General features: G+C 53.7%; 1 protein-coding gene across 1 annotated transcript in view; it reads left to right on the top strand.

Moving 5' to 3' along the window:
• Window positions 1-12,701, top strand: part of INCA1 (inhibitor of CDK, cyclin A1 interacting protein 1) — a 130,804-nt gene that overhangs the window by 91,966 nt on the left and 26,137 nt on the right. The gene's annotated exons all lie outside the window — the stretch shown is intronic.

Genomic DNA, 12,701 nt, shown 5'->3' with positions numbered 1-12,701 from the left:
CGACCGCGCTTATACGGCGGCCGCGCTTATAACTTTAGTCCCCGGCTTTTGCGGCCTAGTCTCATTCTTTTCCCGCCCCCAGGCCTGCCAGTCAGGGGAAGGGCGGGACGCTGTAAAGGACGTCAGCAACTGAGGCTGGAGCATGCTTTGCATACTCCACCCCCCCTCACTGTGCACAGTGGGGCACCAGATTCCCGCACTTTCTAGGGCACGCCCACGGCCCCCTCCTCTCCTCAGGACGCCGGCAGCCATTCCTGTCAGCTCTGCTAACGCTGGAGAAGGGAGACAAGCTCAGGGAGACCCAGGCAGGAATTCTGGTGACCACACAACCGCATTGCGCGGGCGGTAAGCAGCACCTAGGTGCTGGCCCCACTGGTGCAGAAGTGTACTTATAGATTATATGATTATAGGCTATACTTTACACTTTATGGTGCACGGTTGTTTTTGGCTATATACCCTCCTGTATTGCTCAGAGGAGACAACAGCATGTCGTCCACAAATAGCAAGGGTGCCAAAGCACAGACTTACTATGCTGCCTGTGCAGCATGTACGGCTATACTGCCGGCAGGTTCCACTGACCCTCATTGTGTGCAATGCTCGGCCCCTGTGGCACTTACTCAGCCGGAGCCTCTGCTAAGGGTGGCCCAGGGAGAACCACCTGCTACCACTGTCCAGGTGACAGGGACGGAGTTTGCAGTTTTTACTGAAAGACTTTCTGAGACTATGGCTACGATATTAGAAGCCTTGCAGTCCAGGCCGGCATCTCAAGCCATGGGCACTGTGGAATCATTGCCCCCTGGTTCCCCTCAGCTGGAACAACAATGTTCTCCCGGGGTGTCTCATAGATCCCAGGGTGAGGTCTCTGACACGGACCGCAGCCCCAGACCGACTAAGCGAGCTCGCTATGAAATCCCCTCGACATCATCACATTGTTCAGGGTCTCAGCGAGAGGACTCTCTGTATGATGAAGCAGAGCTAGCTGATCAGGATTCTGATCCTGAAGCCGCTCTCAACCTTGATACTCCTGATGGGGACGCCATAGTGAATGATCTTATTGCGTCCATCAATCAAATGTTGGATATTTCTCCCTCAGCTCCTCCAGTGGAGGAGTCAGCTTCTCAGCAGGAGAAATTCCGTTTCAGGTTTCCTAAGCGTACAATGAGTATGTTTCTGGACCACTCTGACTTCAGAGATGCAGTCCAGAAACACCGAGCTTGTCCAGATAAGCGTTTTTCCAAGCGCCTTAAGGATACACGTTACCCCTTCCCCCCTGACGTGGTCAAGGGCTGGACTCAGTGTCCCAAGGTGGATCCTCCAATCTCCAGACTGGCGGCTAGATCCATAGTTGCAGTGGAAGATGGAGCTTCACTCAAGGATGCCACTGACAGACAGATGGAGCTCTGGTTGAAATCCATCTATGAAGCTATCGGCGCGTCTTTTGCTCCAGCATTCGCAGCCGTATGGGCACTCCAAGCTATCTTAGCTGGTCAGGCGCAAATTGACGCACTCACACGTACGTCTGCGCCGCAGGTGGCGTCCATAACCTCTCAAACGTCGGCATTTGCGTCCTACGCTATTAATGCTGTCCTGGACTCTGCGAGCCGTACGGCAGTTGCAGCCGACAATTCGGTGGCAATACGCAGGGCCTTGTGGCTACGGGAATGGAAGGCAGATTCGGCTTCCAAGAAGTGCTTAACTGGTTTGCCATTTTCTGGCGACCGCTTGTTTGGTGAGAGATTGGATGAAATCATCAAACAATCCAAGGGAAAGGAAACATCCTTACCCCAGGCCAAACCAAAAACACCCCAACAGAGGAGGGGACAGTCGAGGTTTCGGTCCTTTCGGGGGGCGGGCAGGTCCCAATTCTCCTCGTCCAAAAGGCCTCAGAAGGATCAGAGGAACTCCGACGCATGGCGGTCCAAATCACGCCCTAAAAAGACCGCCGGAGGTGCCGCTACCAAGGCGGCTTCCTCATGACTTACGGCCTCCTCACACCGCATCCTGGGTCGGTGGCAGGCTCTCCCGCTTTTGCGACACCTGGCTGCCACAAGTAAAAGACCGTTGGGTGAGAGACATTTTGTCTCACGGTTACAGGATAGAGTTCAGCTCTCGTCCTCCGACTCGATTCTTCAGAACATCTCCGCCTCCCGAGCGAGCCGAGGCTCTTCTGCAGGCGGTGGGCATTCTGAAGGCAGAAGGAGTGGTGGTCCCGGTTCCTCTTCAGCAACAGGGTCACGGTTTCTACTCCAACCTGTTTGTGGTTCCAAAGAAGGACGGGTCTTTCCGTCCTGTTTTGGATCTAAAACTGCTCAACAAACACGTAATGACCAGGCGGTTCCGGATGGAATCCCTCCGCTCCGTCATCGCCTCAATGTCCCAAGGAGATTTCCTAGCATCGATCGATATCAAAGATGCTTATCTCCACGTACCGATTGCTCCAGAGCATCAGCGCTTCCTGCGCTTCGCCATAGGAGACGAACACCTTCAGTTCGCGGCACTGCCGTTCGGCCTGGCGACAGCCCCAAGGGTTTTCACCAAGGTCATGGCTACAGTAGTTGCGGTCCTCCACTCTCAGGGTCACTCGGTGATACCTTACTTAGACGATCTGCTGGTCAAGGCACCCTCTCAAGAGGCATGCCAACACAGCCTCAACGTTACTCTGGAGACTCTCCAGAGTTTCGGGTGGATCATCAATTTTCCAAAGTCAAATCTGACACCGGTCCAATCGCTGACATATCTTGGCATGGAGTTTCATACTCTTCCAGAGATAGTGAAGCTTCCGCTGGACAAACAGCGTTCACTACAGACAGGGGTACAATCTCTCCTTCAAGGTCGGTCACACCCCTTGAGGCGCCTCATGCACTTCCTGGGGAAGATGGTGGCAGCAATGGAGGCAGTTCCTTTCGCGCAGTTTCACCTGCGTCCTCTTCAATGGGACATCCTACGCAAATGGGACAGGATGCCGACGTCCCTAGACAGGAACGTCTCCCTCTCTCAGGCAACCAAAGCTTCCCTTCGGTGGTGGCTTCTTCCCACCTCATTATCGAAGGGGAAATCCTTCCTACCCCCATCCTGGGCGGTGGTCACGACGGACGCGAGTCTGTCAGGGTGGGGAGCAGTTTTTCTCCACCACAGGGCTCAGGGTACGTGGACTCAGCAAGAGTCCTCACTTCAGATCAATGTTCTGGAGATCAGGGCAGTGTATCTTGCCCTAAAAGCGTTCCAGCAGTGGCTGGAAGGCAAGCAGATCCGAATTCAGTCGGACAACTCCACAGCGGTGGCTTACATCAACCACCAAGGTGGAACACGCAGGCGGCAAGCCTTCCAAGAAGTCCGGCGGATTTTGATGTGGGTGGAAGCCACGGCCTCCACCATCTCCGCAGTTCACATCCCGGGCGTAGAAAACTGGGAAGCAGACTTTCTCAGTCGCCAGGGCATGGACGCAGGGGAATGGTCCCTTCACCCGGACGTGTTTCAGGAGATCTGTTGCCGCTGGGGGATGCCGGACGTCGACCTAATGGCGTCACGGCACAACAACAAGGTCCCAACATTCATGGCTCGATCTCAAGATCACAGAGCTCTGGCGGCAGACGCCTTAGTTCAGGATTGGTCGCAGTTTCAGCTTCCTTATGTGTTTCCCCCTCTGGCACTGTTGCCCAGAGTGTTACGCAAGATCAGGTCCGACTGCCGCCGCGCCATCCTCGTCGCTCCAGACTGGCCGAGGAGGTCGTGGTACCCGGATCTGTGGCATCTCACGGTCGGCCAACCGTGGGCACTGCCAGACCGACCAGACTTGCTGTCTCAAGGGCCGTTTTTCCATCTGAATTCTGCGGCCCTCAACCTGACTGTGTGGCCATTGAGTCCTGGATCTTAGCGTCTTCAGGATTATCTCAAGAGGTCATTGCCACCATGAGACAGGCTAGGAAACCAACGTCCGCCAAGATCTACCACAGGACGTGGAAAATATTCCTGTCGTGGTGCTCTGCTCAGGGTTTCTCTCCATGGCCATTTGCCTTGCCCACTTTTCTGTCCTTTCTTCAATCCGGATTGGAAAAGGGTTTGTCGCTAGGCTCCCTTAAGGGACAAGTCTCTGCGCTCTCTGTGTTTTTTCAGAAGCGCCTGGCCAGACTCCCACAGGTACGCACGTTCCTGCAAGGGGTTTGTCACATCGTCCCTCCTTACAAGCGTCCGTTAGAACCCTGGGATCTGAACAGGGAGCTGATGGTTCTTCAGAAACCACCGTTCGAGCCAATGAGGGATATTTCGCTCGCACGCCTTTCGCAGAAAGTGGTTTTTCTAGTAGCAGTCACTTCACTTCGGAGAGTGTCTGAGCTAGCAGCGTTGTCATGCAAAGCTCCTTTCCTGGTGTTTCACCAGGACAAGGTGGTTCTGCGTCCGGTTCCGGAATTCCTCCCTAAGGTGGTATCCCCCTTTCATCTCAATCAGGATATCTCCTTACCTTCTTTTTGCCCTCATCCAGTTCACCAGTGTGAAAAGGATTTGCACTTGTTAGATCTGGTGAGAGCACTCAGAGTCTACATTTCTCGTACGGCGCCCCTGCGCCGCTCGGATGCACTCTTTGTCCTTGTCGCTGGCCAGCGTAAAGGGACACAAGCTTCCAAATCAACCCTGGCTCGGTGGATCAAGGAACCAATTCTCGAAGCTTATCGTTCCTCGGGGCTTCCGGTTCCCTCAGGGCTGAAGGCCCATTCTACCAGGGCCGTGGGAGCGTCCTGGGCCTTGCGACACCAGGCTACGGCTCAGCAGGTGTGTCAGGCAGCTACCTGGTCGAGCCTGCACACTTTCACGAAACACTATCAGGTGCATACCTATGCTTCGGCAGATGCCAGCCTAGGTAGGCAAGTCCTTCAGGCGGCGGTTGCCCACCTGTAGGACGGAGCCGTTACGGCTCTATTATGAGGTATTATTTACCCACCCAGGGACTGCTTTTGGACGTCCCAATTGTCTGGGTCTCCCAATGGAGCGCCAAAGAAGAAGGGAATTTTGTTTACTTACCGTAAATTCCTTTTCTTCTAGCTCCAATTGGGAGACCCAGCACCCGCCCCTGTTTTTGTATACACATGTTGTTCACGTTGAATGGTTTCAGTTCTCCGATATTCCTTCGGATTGAATTTACTTTAAACCAGTTTATAATTTTTTCCTCCTTCTTGCTTTTGCACCAAAACTGAGGAGGCCGTGGCAGCACGGGGGGTGTATAGGCTGAAGGGGAGGGGCTTTACACTTTTAGTGTAATACTTTGTGTGGCCTCCGGAGGCATAGCTATACACCCAATTGTCTGGGTCTCCCAATTGGAGCTAGAAGAAAAGGAATTTACGGTAAGTAAACAAAATTCCCTTCATTTTGCTGATCATTACATGGGTCGTTAGCTCAGTAGACGTTGGTAGATGTGCAGGTCATCCTGACGTCCATCTATCAACTCCTCATGTGGTCTTAAGGGGGCTTTATACGCAGCGATATTGTTACCGATATCGCTGGTGAAAGAACCCGCCCCCGTCGTTTGTGCGTCACGGACAAATCGCTGCCCGTGGTGCACAACATCGCTAACACCCGTTACAGGTACTTACATGCCTAGCGACATCGCTGTGGCCGGCGAACCGGCTCCTTTCTAAGGGGGCGGTTCCTTCGGAGTCACAGCGGCGTCACTAAGTGTCCACCCAATAGAAGCGGAGGGGAGGAGATGAGCAGGCCAAACATCCCGCCCACCTCCTTCCTTCTGCATTGCCGGCGGCCGCAGGTAAGCTGTAGTTCGTTGTTCCCGCGGTGTCACACGTAGTGATGTGTGCTGCCTCGGGAACGACGAACAACCTCCGTCCTGCAATAATCAACGATTTTTTGAAAATCAACGAAGTGTCAATGATCAACGATAAGGTGAGTATTTTCTTTGGCGCTCCATTGGGAGACCCAGACAATTGGGGTGTATAGCTATGCCTCCGGAGGCCACACAAAGTATTACACTAAAAGTGTAAAGCCCCTCCCCTTCAGCCTATACACCCCCCGTGCTGCTACGGGCTCATCAGTTTTTATGCTTTGTGCGAAGGAGGTCAGACATCCACGCATAGCTCCACAGCTTAGTCAGCAGCAGCTGCTGACTATGTCGGATGGAAGAAAAGAGGGCCCATGACAGGGCCCCCAGCATGCTCCCTTCTCACCCCACTCTTGTCGGCGGTGTTGTTAAGGTCGAGGTATCCATTGCGGGTACGGAGGCTGGAGCCCACATGCTGCTTTCCTTCCCCATCCCTCAATTAGGGCTCTGGGTGAAGTGGGATCCCATCGGTCTCCAGGCACAGGAGACCGTGCTCCATCCACAGCTCCTGAGGACCCTGCTGGATAGGAGCCGAGTATCGTTCAGGGACATGGCCCTGCTACTTGGAGGTACTCTGTGTCCCCGTGGGGACTGCGCACAGCAACACTCCAGCATTGCTGGGTGTGCTAGTGCACCGGGGACAGCAGCGCTGACTGCGTTTGTGCCACTATACACTCAGCGTCGCTGAGTGTGTGTGTGTAGGGGGACTGCCGCGCTGACCGCCGCTGCCATGAGATCACTGCGGCGCGGCTGGGACTGTTAGTGCGCCGGGGACTTCCGCGCCGACCGCGCTTATACGGCGGCCGCGCTTATTACTCGAGTCCCCGGCTTCTGCGGCCTAGTCTCTCTTTCTTCCCGCCCCCAGCCCTGCCAGTCAGGGGAAGGGCGGGACGCTGTACAGGACGGCAGCACTGAGGGCTGGAGCATGCTTTGCATACTCCACCCCCCTCACTCTGCACAGTGGGGCACCAGTTCCCGCACTTTTCTGGGTCACGCCCACGGCTCCCTCCTCTCCTCAGGACGCTGGCAGCCATTCCTCTCAGCTCTGCTAACGCTGGAGAGGAGAGACAAGCTCAGGGAGACCCAGGCAGGAATTCTGGTGCCCACACAAACGCTTTGCGCGGGCGGTAAGCAGCACCTGTGGTGCTGGCCCCACTAGTGCAGAAGTGTATTTATAGTTTATTGATTATAGTCTATACTTTACACTGTATGGTGCACAATTGATTTTTGGCTATATCCCCTCCTGTATTGCTCAGAGGAGACAACAGCATGTCGTCCACAAATAGCAAGGGTGCCAAAGCACAGACTTACTATGCTGCCTGTGCAGCATGTACGGCTATACTGCCGGCAGGTTCCACTGACCCTCATTGTGTGCAATGCTCGGCCCCTGTGGCACTTTCTCAGCCGGAGCCTCTGCTAAGGGTGACCCAGGGAGATCCACCTGTTAACACTGTCCAGGTGACAGGGACGGAGTTTGCAGTTTTTACTGAAAGACTTTCTGAGACTATGGCTAAGATATTAGAAGCCTTGCAGTCCAGGCCGGCATCTCAAGCCAGGGGCACTGTGGAATCATTGCCCCCTGGTCCCCCTCAGTTGGAACAGCAATGTCCTCCCGGGGTGTCTCATGGATCCCAGGGTGAGGTCTCTGACACGGACCGCAGCCCCAGACCAATTAAGCGAGCTCGCTATGATATCCCCTCGACATCATCACAATGTTCAGGGTCTCAGCGAGAGGACTCTCTGTATGATGAAGCGGAGGTAGCTGATCAGGATTCTGATCCTGAGGCCGCTCTCAACCTTGATACTCCTGATGGGGACGCCATAGTGAATGATCTCATTGCGTCCATCAATGAAATGTTGGATATTTCTCCCTCAGCTCCTCCAGTGGAGGAGTCAGCTTCTCAGCAGGAGAAATTCCGTTTCAGGTTTCCCAAGCGTACAAAGAGTATGTTTCTGGACCACTCTGACTTCAGAGAGGCAGTCCAGAAACACCGAGCTTGTCCAGATAAGCGTTTTTCAAAGCGCCTTAAGGATACACGTTACCCTTTCCCCCCTGACGTGGTCAAGGGCTGGACTCAGTGTCCCAAGGTGGATCCTCCAATCTCCAGACTGGCGGCTAGATCCATAGTTGCAGTGGAAGATGGAGCTTCACTCAAGGATGCCACTGACAGACAGATGGAGCTCTGGCTGAAATCCATCTATGAAGCTATCGGCGCGTCTTTTGCTCCAGCATTCGCAGCCGTATGGGCACTCCAAGCTATCTCAGCTGGTCAGGCGCAAATTGACGCACTCACACGTACGTCTGCGCCGCAGGTGGCGTCCATAACCTCTCAAACGTCGGCATTTGCGTCCTACGCTATCAATGCTGTCCTGGACTCTGCGAGCCGTACGGCGGTTGCAGCCGACAATTCGGTGGCAATACGCAGGGCCTTGTGGCTGCGGGAATGGAAGGCAGATTCGGCTTCCAAAAAGTGCTTAACTGGATTGCCATTTTCTGGCGACCGTTTGTTTGGTGAGAGATTGGATGAAATCATCAAACAATCCAAGGGAAAGGAAACATCCTTACCCCAGGCCAAACCAAAAACACCCCAACAGAGGAGGGGACAGTCGAGGTTTCGGTCCTTTCGGGGTGCGGGCAGGTCCCAATTCTCCTCGTCCAAAAGGCCTCAGAAGGATCAGAGGAACTCCGATGCATGGCGGTCTAAATCACGCCCTAAAAAGACCGCCGGAGGTGCCGCTACCAAGGCGACTTCCTCATGACTTGCGGTCTCCTCACACCGCATCCTCGGTCGGTGGCAGGCTCTCCCGCTTTTGCGACACCTGGCTGCCACAAGTAAAATTCCGTTGGGTGAGAGACATTCTGTCTCACGGTTACAGGATAGAGTTCAGCTCTCGTCCTCCGACTCGATTCTTCAGAACATCTCCGCCTCCCGAGCGAGCCGAGGCTCTTCTACAGGCGGTGGGCATTCTGAAGGCAGAAGGAGTGGTGGTCCCGGTTCCTCTTCAGCAACAGGGTCACGGTTTCTACTCCAACCTGTTTGTGGTTCCAAAGAAGGACGGGTCCTTCCGTCCCGTTTTGGACCTAAAACTGCTCAACAAACACGTAAGGACCAGGCGGTTCCGGATGGAATCCCTCCGCTCCGTCATCGCCTCAATGTCCCAAGGAGATTTCCTAGCATCGATCGATATCAAGGATGCTTATCTCCACGTACCAATTGCTCCAGAGCATCAGCGCTTCTTGCGCTTCGCCATAGCAAACGAACACCTTCAGTTCGCGGCACTGCCGTTCGGCCTGGCGACAGCCCCAAGGGTTTTCACCAAGGTCATGGCTACAGTAGTTGCGGTCCTACACTCTCAGGGTCACTCTGTGATACCTTACTTAGACGATCTGCTGGTCAAGGCACCCTCTCAAGAGGCATGCCAACACAGCCTCAACGTTACTCTGGAGATTCTCCAGAGTTTCGGGTGGATCATCAATTTTCCAAAGTCAAATTTGACACCGGTCCAATCGCTGACATATCTTGGCATGGAGTTTCATACTCTTCCAGCGATAGTGAAGCTTCCGCTGGACAAACAGCGTTCACTACAGACAGGGGTGCAATCTCTCCTTCAAGGTCGGTCACACCCCTTGAGGCGCCTCATGCACTTCCTGGGGAAGATGGTGGCAGCAATGGAAGCAGTCCCTTTCGCGCAGTTTCACCTACGTCCTCTTCAATGGGACATCCTACGCAAGTGGGACAGGAGGCCGACGTCCCTGGACAGGCACGTCTCCCTCTCTCAAGCAACCAAAGCTTCCCTTCGGTGGTGGCTTCTTCCCACCTCATTATCGAACGGGAAATCCTTCCTACCCCCATCCTGGGCGGTGGTCACGACGGACGCGAGCCTGTCAGGGTGGGGAGCAGTTTTTCTCCACCACAGGGCTCAGGGTACGTGGACTCAGCAAGAGTCCTCACTTCAGATCAATGTTCTGGAGATCAGGGCAGTGTATCTTGCCCTGAAAGCGTTCCAGCAGTGGCTGGAAGGCAAGCAGATCCGAATTCAGTCGGACAACTCCACAGCGGTGGCTTACATCAACCACCAAGGTGGGACACGCAGTCGGCAAGCGTTCCAGGAAGTCCGGCGGATTCTGCTGTGGGTGGAAGACACAGCATCCACCATATCCGCAGTTCACATCCCGGGCGTAGAAAACTGGGAAGCAGATTTTCTCAGTCGCCAGGGCATGGACGCAGGGGAATGGTCCCTTCACCCGGACGTGTTTCAGGAGATCCGTTGCCGCTGGGGGACGCCGGACGTCGACCTAATGGCGTCACGGCACAACAACAAGGTCCCAACATTCATGGCTCGATCTCAAGATCACAGAGCTCTGGCGGCAGACGCCTTAGTTCAGGATTGGTCGCAGTTTCAGCTTCCTTATGTGTTTCCTCCTCTGGCACTGTTGCCCAGAGTGTTACGCAAGATCAGGGCCGACTGCCGCCGCGCCATCCTCGTCGCTCCAGACTGGCCGAGGAGGTCGTGGTACCCGGATCTGTGGCATCTCACGGTCGGTCAACCGTGGGCACTGCCAGACCGACCAGATTTGCTGTCTCAAGGGCCGTTTTTCCATCTGAATTCTGCGGCCCTCAACCTGACTGTGTGGCCATTGAGTCCTGGATCCTAGCGTCTTCAGGATTATCTCAAGAGGTCATTGCCACTATGAGACAGGCTAGGAAACCAACGTCCGCCAAGATCTACCACAGGACGTGGAAAATATTCCTGTCGTGGTGCTCTGCTCAGGGGTTTTCTCCCTGGCCTTTTGCCTTGCCCACTTTTCTGTCCTTTCTTCAATCCGGATTGGAAAAGGGTTTGTCGCTTGGCTCCCTTAAGGGACAAGTCTCTGCGCTCTCTGTGTTTTTTCAGAAGCGCCTGGCCAGACTCCCACAGGTACGTACGTTCCTGCAGGGGGTTTGTCACATCGTCCCTCCTTACAAGCGTCCGTTAGAACCCTGGGATCTGAACAGGGTGCTGATGGTTCTTCAGAAACCACCGTTCGAGCCAATGAGGGATATTTCGCTCGCACGCCTTTCGCAGAAAGTGGTTTTTCTAGTAGCAGTCACCTCACTTCGGAGAGTGTCTGAGTTGGCAGCGTTATCATGCAAAGCTCCTTTCCTGGTGTTTCACCAGGACAAGGTGGTTCTGCGTCCGGTTCCGGAATTCCTCCCTAAGGTGGTATCCCCTTTTCATCTCAATCAGGACATCTCCTTACCCTCGTTTTGCCCTCATCCAGTTCACCAATGTGAAAAGGATTTGCACTTTTTAGATCTGGTGAGAGCACTCAGACTCTACATTTCTCGTACGGCGCCCCTGCGCCGCTCGGATGCACTCTTTGTCCTTGTCGCTGGCCAGCGTAAAGGGACACAAGCTTCCAAATCAACCCTGGCTCGGTGGATTAAGGAACCAATTCTCGAAGCTTACCGTTCCTCGGGGCTTCCGGTTCCCTCAGGACTGAAGGCCCATTCTACTAGGGCCGTGGGAGCGTCCTGGGCCTTGCGACACCAGGCTACGGCTCAGCAGGTGTGTCAGGCAGCTACCTGGTCGAGCCTGCACACTTTCACGAAACACTATCAAGTGCATACCTATGCTTCGGCAGATGCCAGCCTAGGTAGGCAAGTCCTTCAGGCGGCAGTGGCCCACCTGTAGGACGGAGCCGTTACGGCTCTATTATGAGGTATTATTTACCCACCCAGGGACTGCTTTTGGACGTCCCAATTGTCTGGGTCTCCCAATGGAGCGCCAAAGAAGAAGGGAATTTTGTTTACTTACCGTAAATTCCTTTTCTTCTAGCTCCAATTGGGAGACCCAGCACCCGCCCCTGTTTTTTGTATACACATGTTGTTCATGTTAAATGGTTTCAGTTCTCCGATATTCCTTCGGATTGAATTTACTTTAAACCAGTTATAATTTTTCCTCCTTCTGGCTTTTGCACCAAAACTGATGAGCCCGTAGCAGCACGGGGGGTGTATAGGCTGAAGGGGAGGGGCTTTACACTTTTAGTGTAATACTTTGTGTGGCCTCCGGAGGCATAGCTATACACCCCAATTGTCTGGGTCTCCCAATTGGAGCTAGAAGAAAAGGAATTTACGGTAAGTAAACAAAATTCCCTTCTTTGATCATTACCGGCCGTTCTTTGGTGTCACACGCAACGACGTCGCTAACGATGCCGGATGCGCGTCACGGAATCCGTGACCCCGGCGATATATCGTTAGATACGTCGTTGCGTGTGACGGGACCTTTAGATGGAACATGTGTCCTTAAAAAGGAATCTGTGAACTTTGTGTCAGTGGAGGACATGAAACACAAGGCCATGGTTGGAGACCACACGTGAGGTCAGTATCATGTCTAAAGAAGCCCCAGCTTCACGGATGACTTAACATGGATTGTGGGAGAAGGGGATTGAAAACCAATGCAAAAAAAATGTTACTGCCCAGTGCATAGTATGAATTGTGACTTAGGAAGGAGGGGAGATACCTGATGGGAAGAAATTCATTGCTGTCTTTGCAGAGTCCTATAATCCATCCATCACTCGGCCTCCACACCTGGAAAAAAAGAACATTTTAGGCATTCTTCAGACTGGTATTTGACAAGTAGCAGGGGAGGGGAGTTACAAAAGTCTGGAATGTACCTCGTCTTGGTCTTCTGGCATTTGAGTATGATATATCTCTCCTGTCACTTGGGTGGAGAAGGAGAACATGCTCTCCATGGTGGTACTTTCCAGAACATGTTCAGCCTAGTACAATACAGTATGAGCTTAAATGTAGAAAGACACCAGACGCGGACCCTAAAGACCAGTGACAATTCTTTATGCCGGGCTCACCTGAGTAAAAGAAGGAGCCGTATACAA

Source organism: Anomaloglossus baeobatrachus, chromosome 4, assembly GCF_048569485.1.
Source record: "Anomaloglossus baeobatrachus isolate aAnoBae1 chromosome 4, aAnoBae1.hap1, whole genome shotgun sequence".
In the NCBI taxonomy this organism is placed as follows: domain Eukaryota; kingdom Metazoa; phylum Chordata; class Amphibia; order Anura; family Aromobatidae; genus Anomaloglossus; species Anomaloglossus baeobatrachus.
This window is presented reverse-complemented; position numbering and strand designations above follow the sequence as displayed.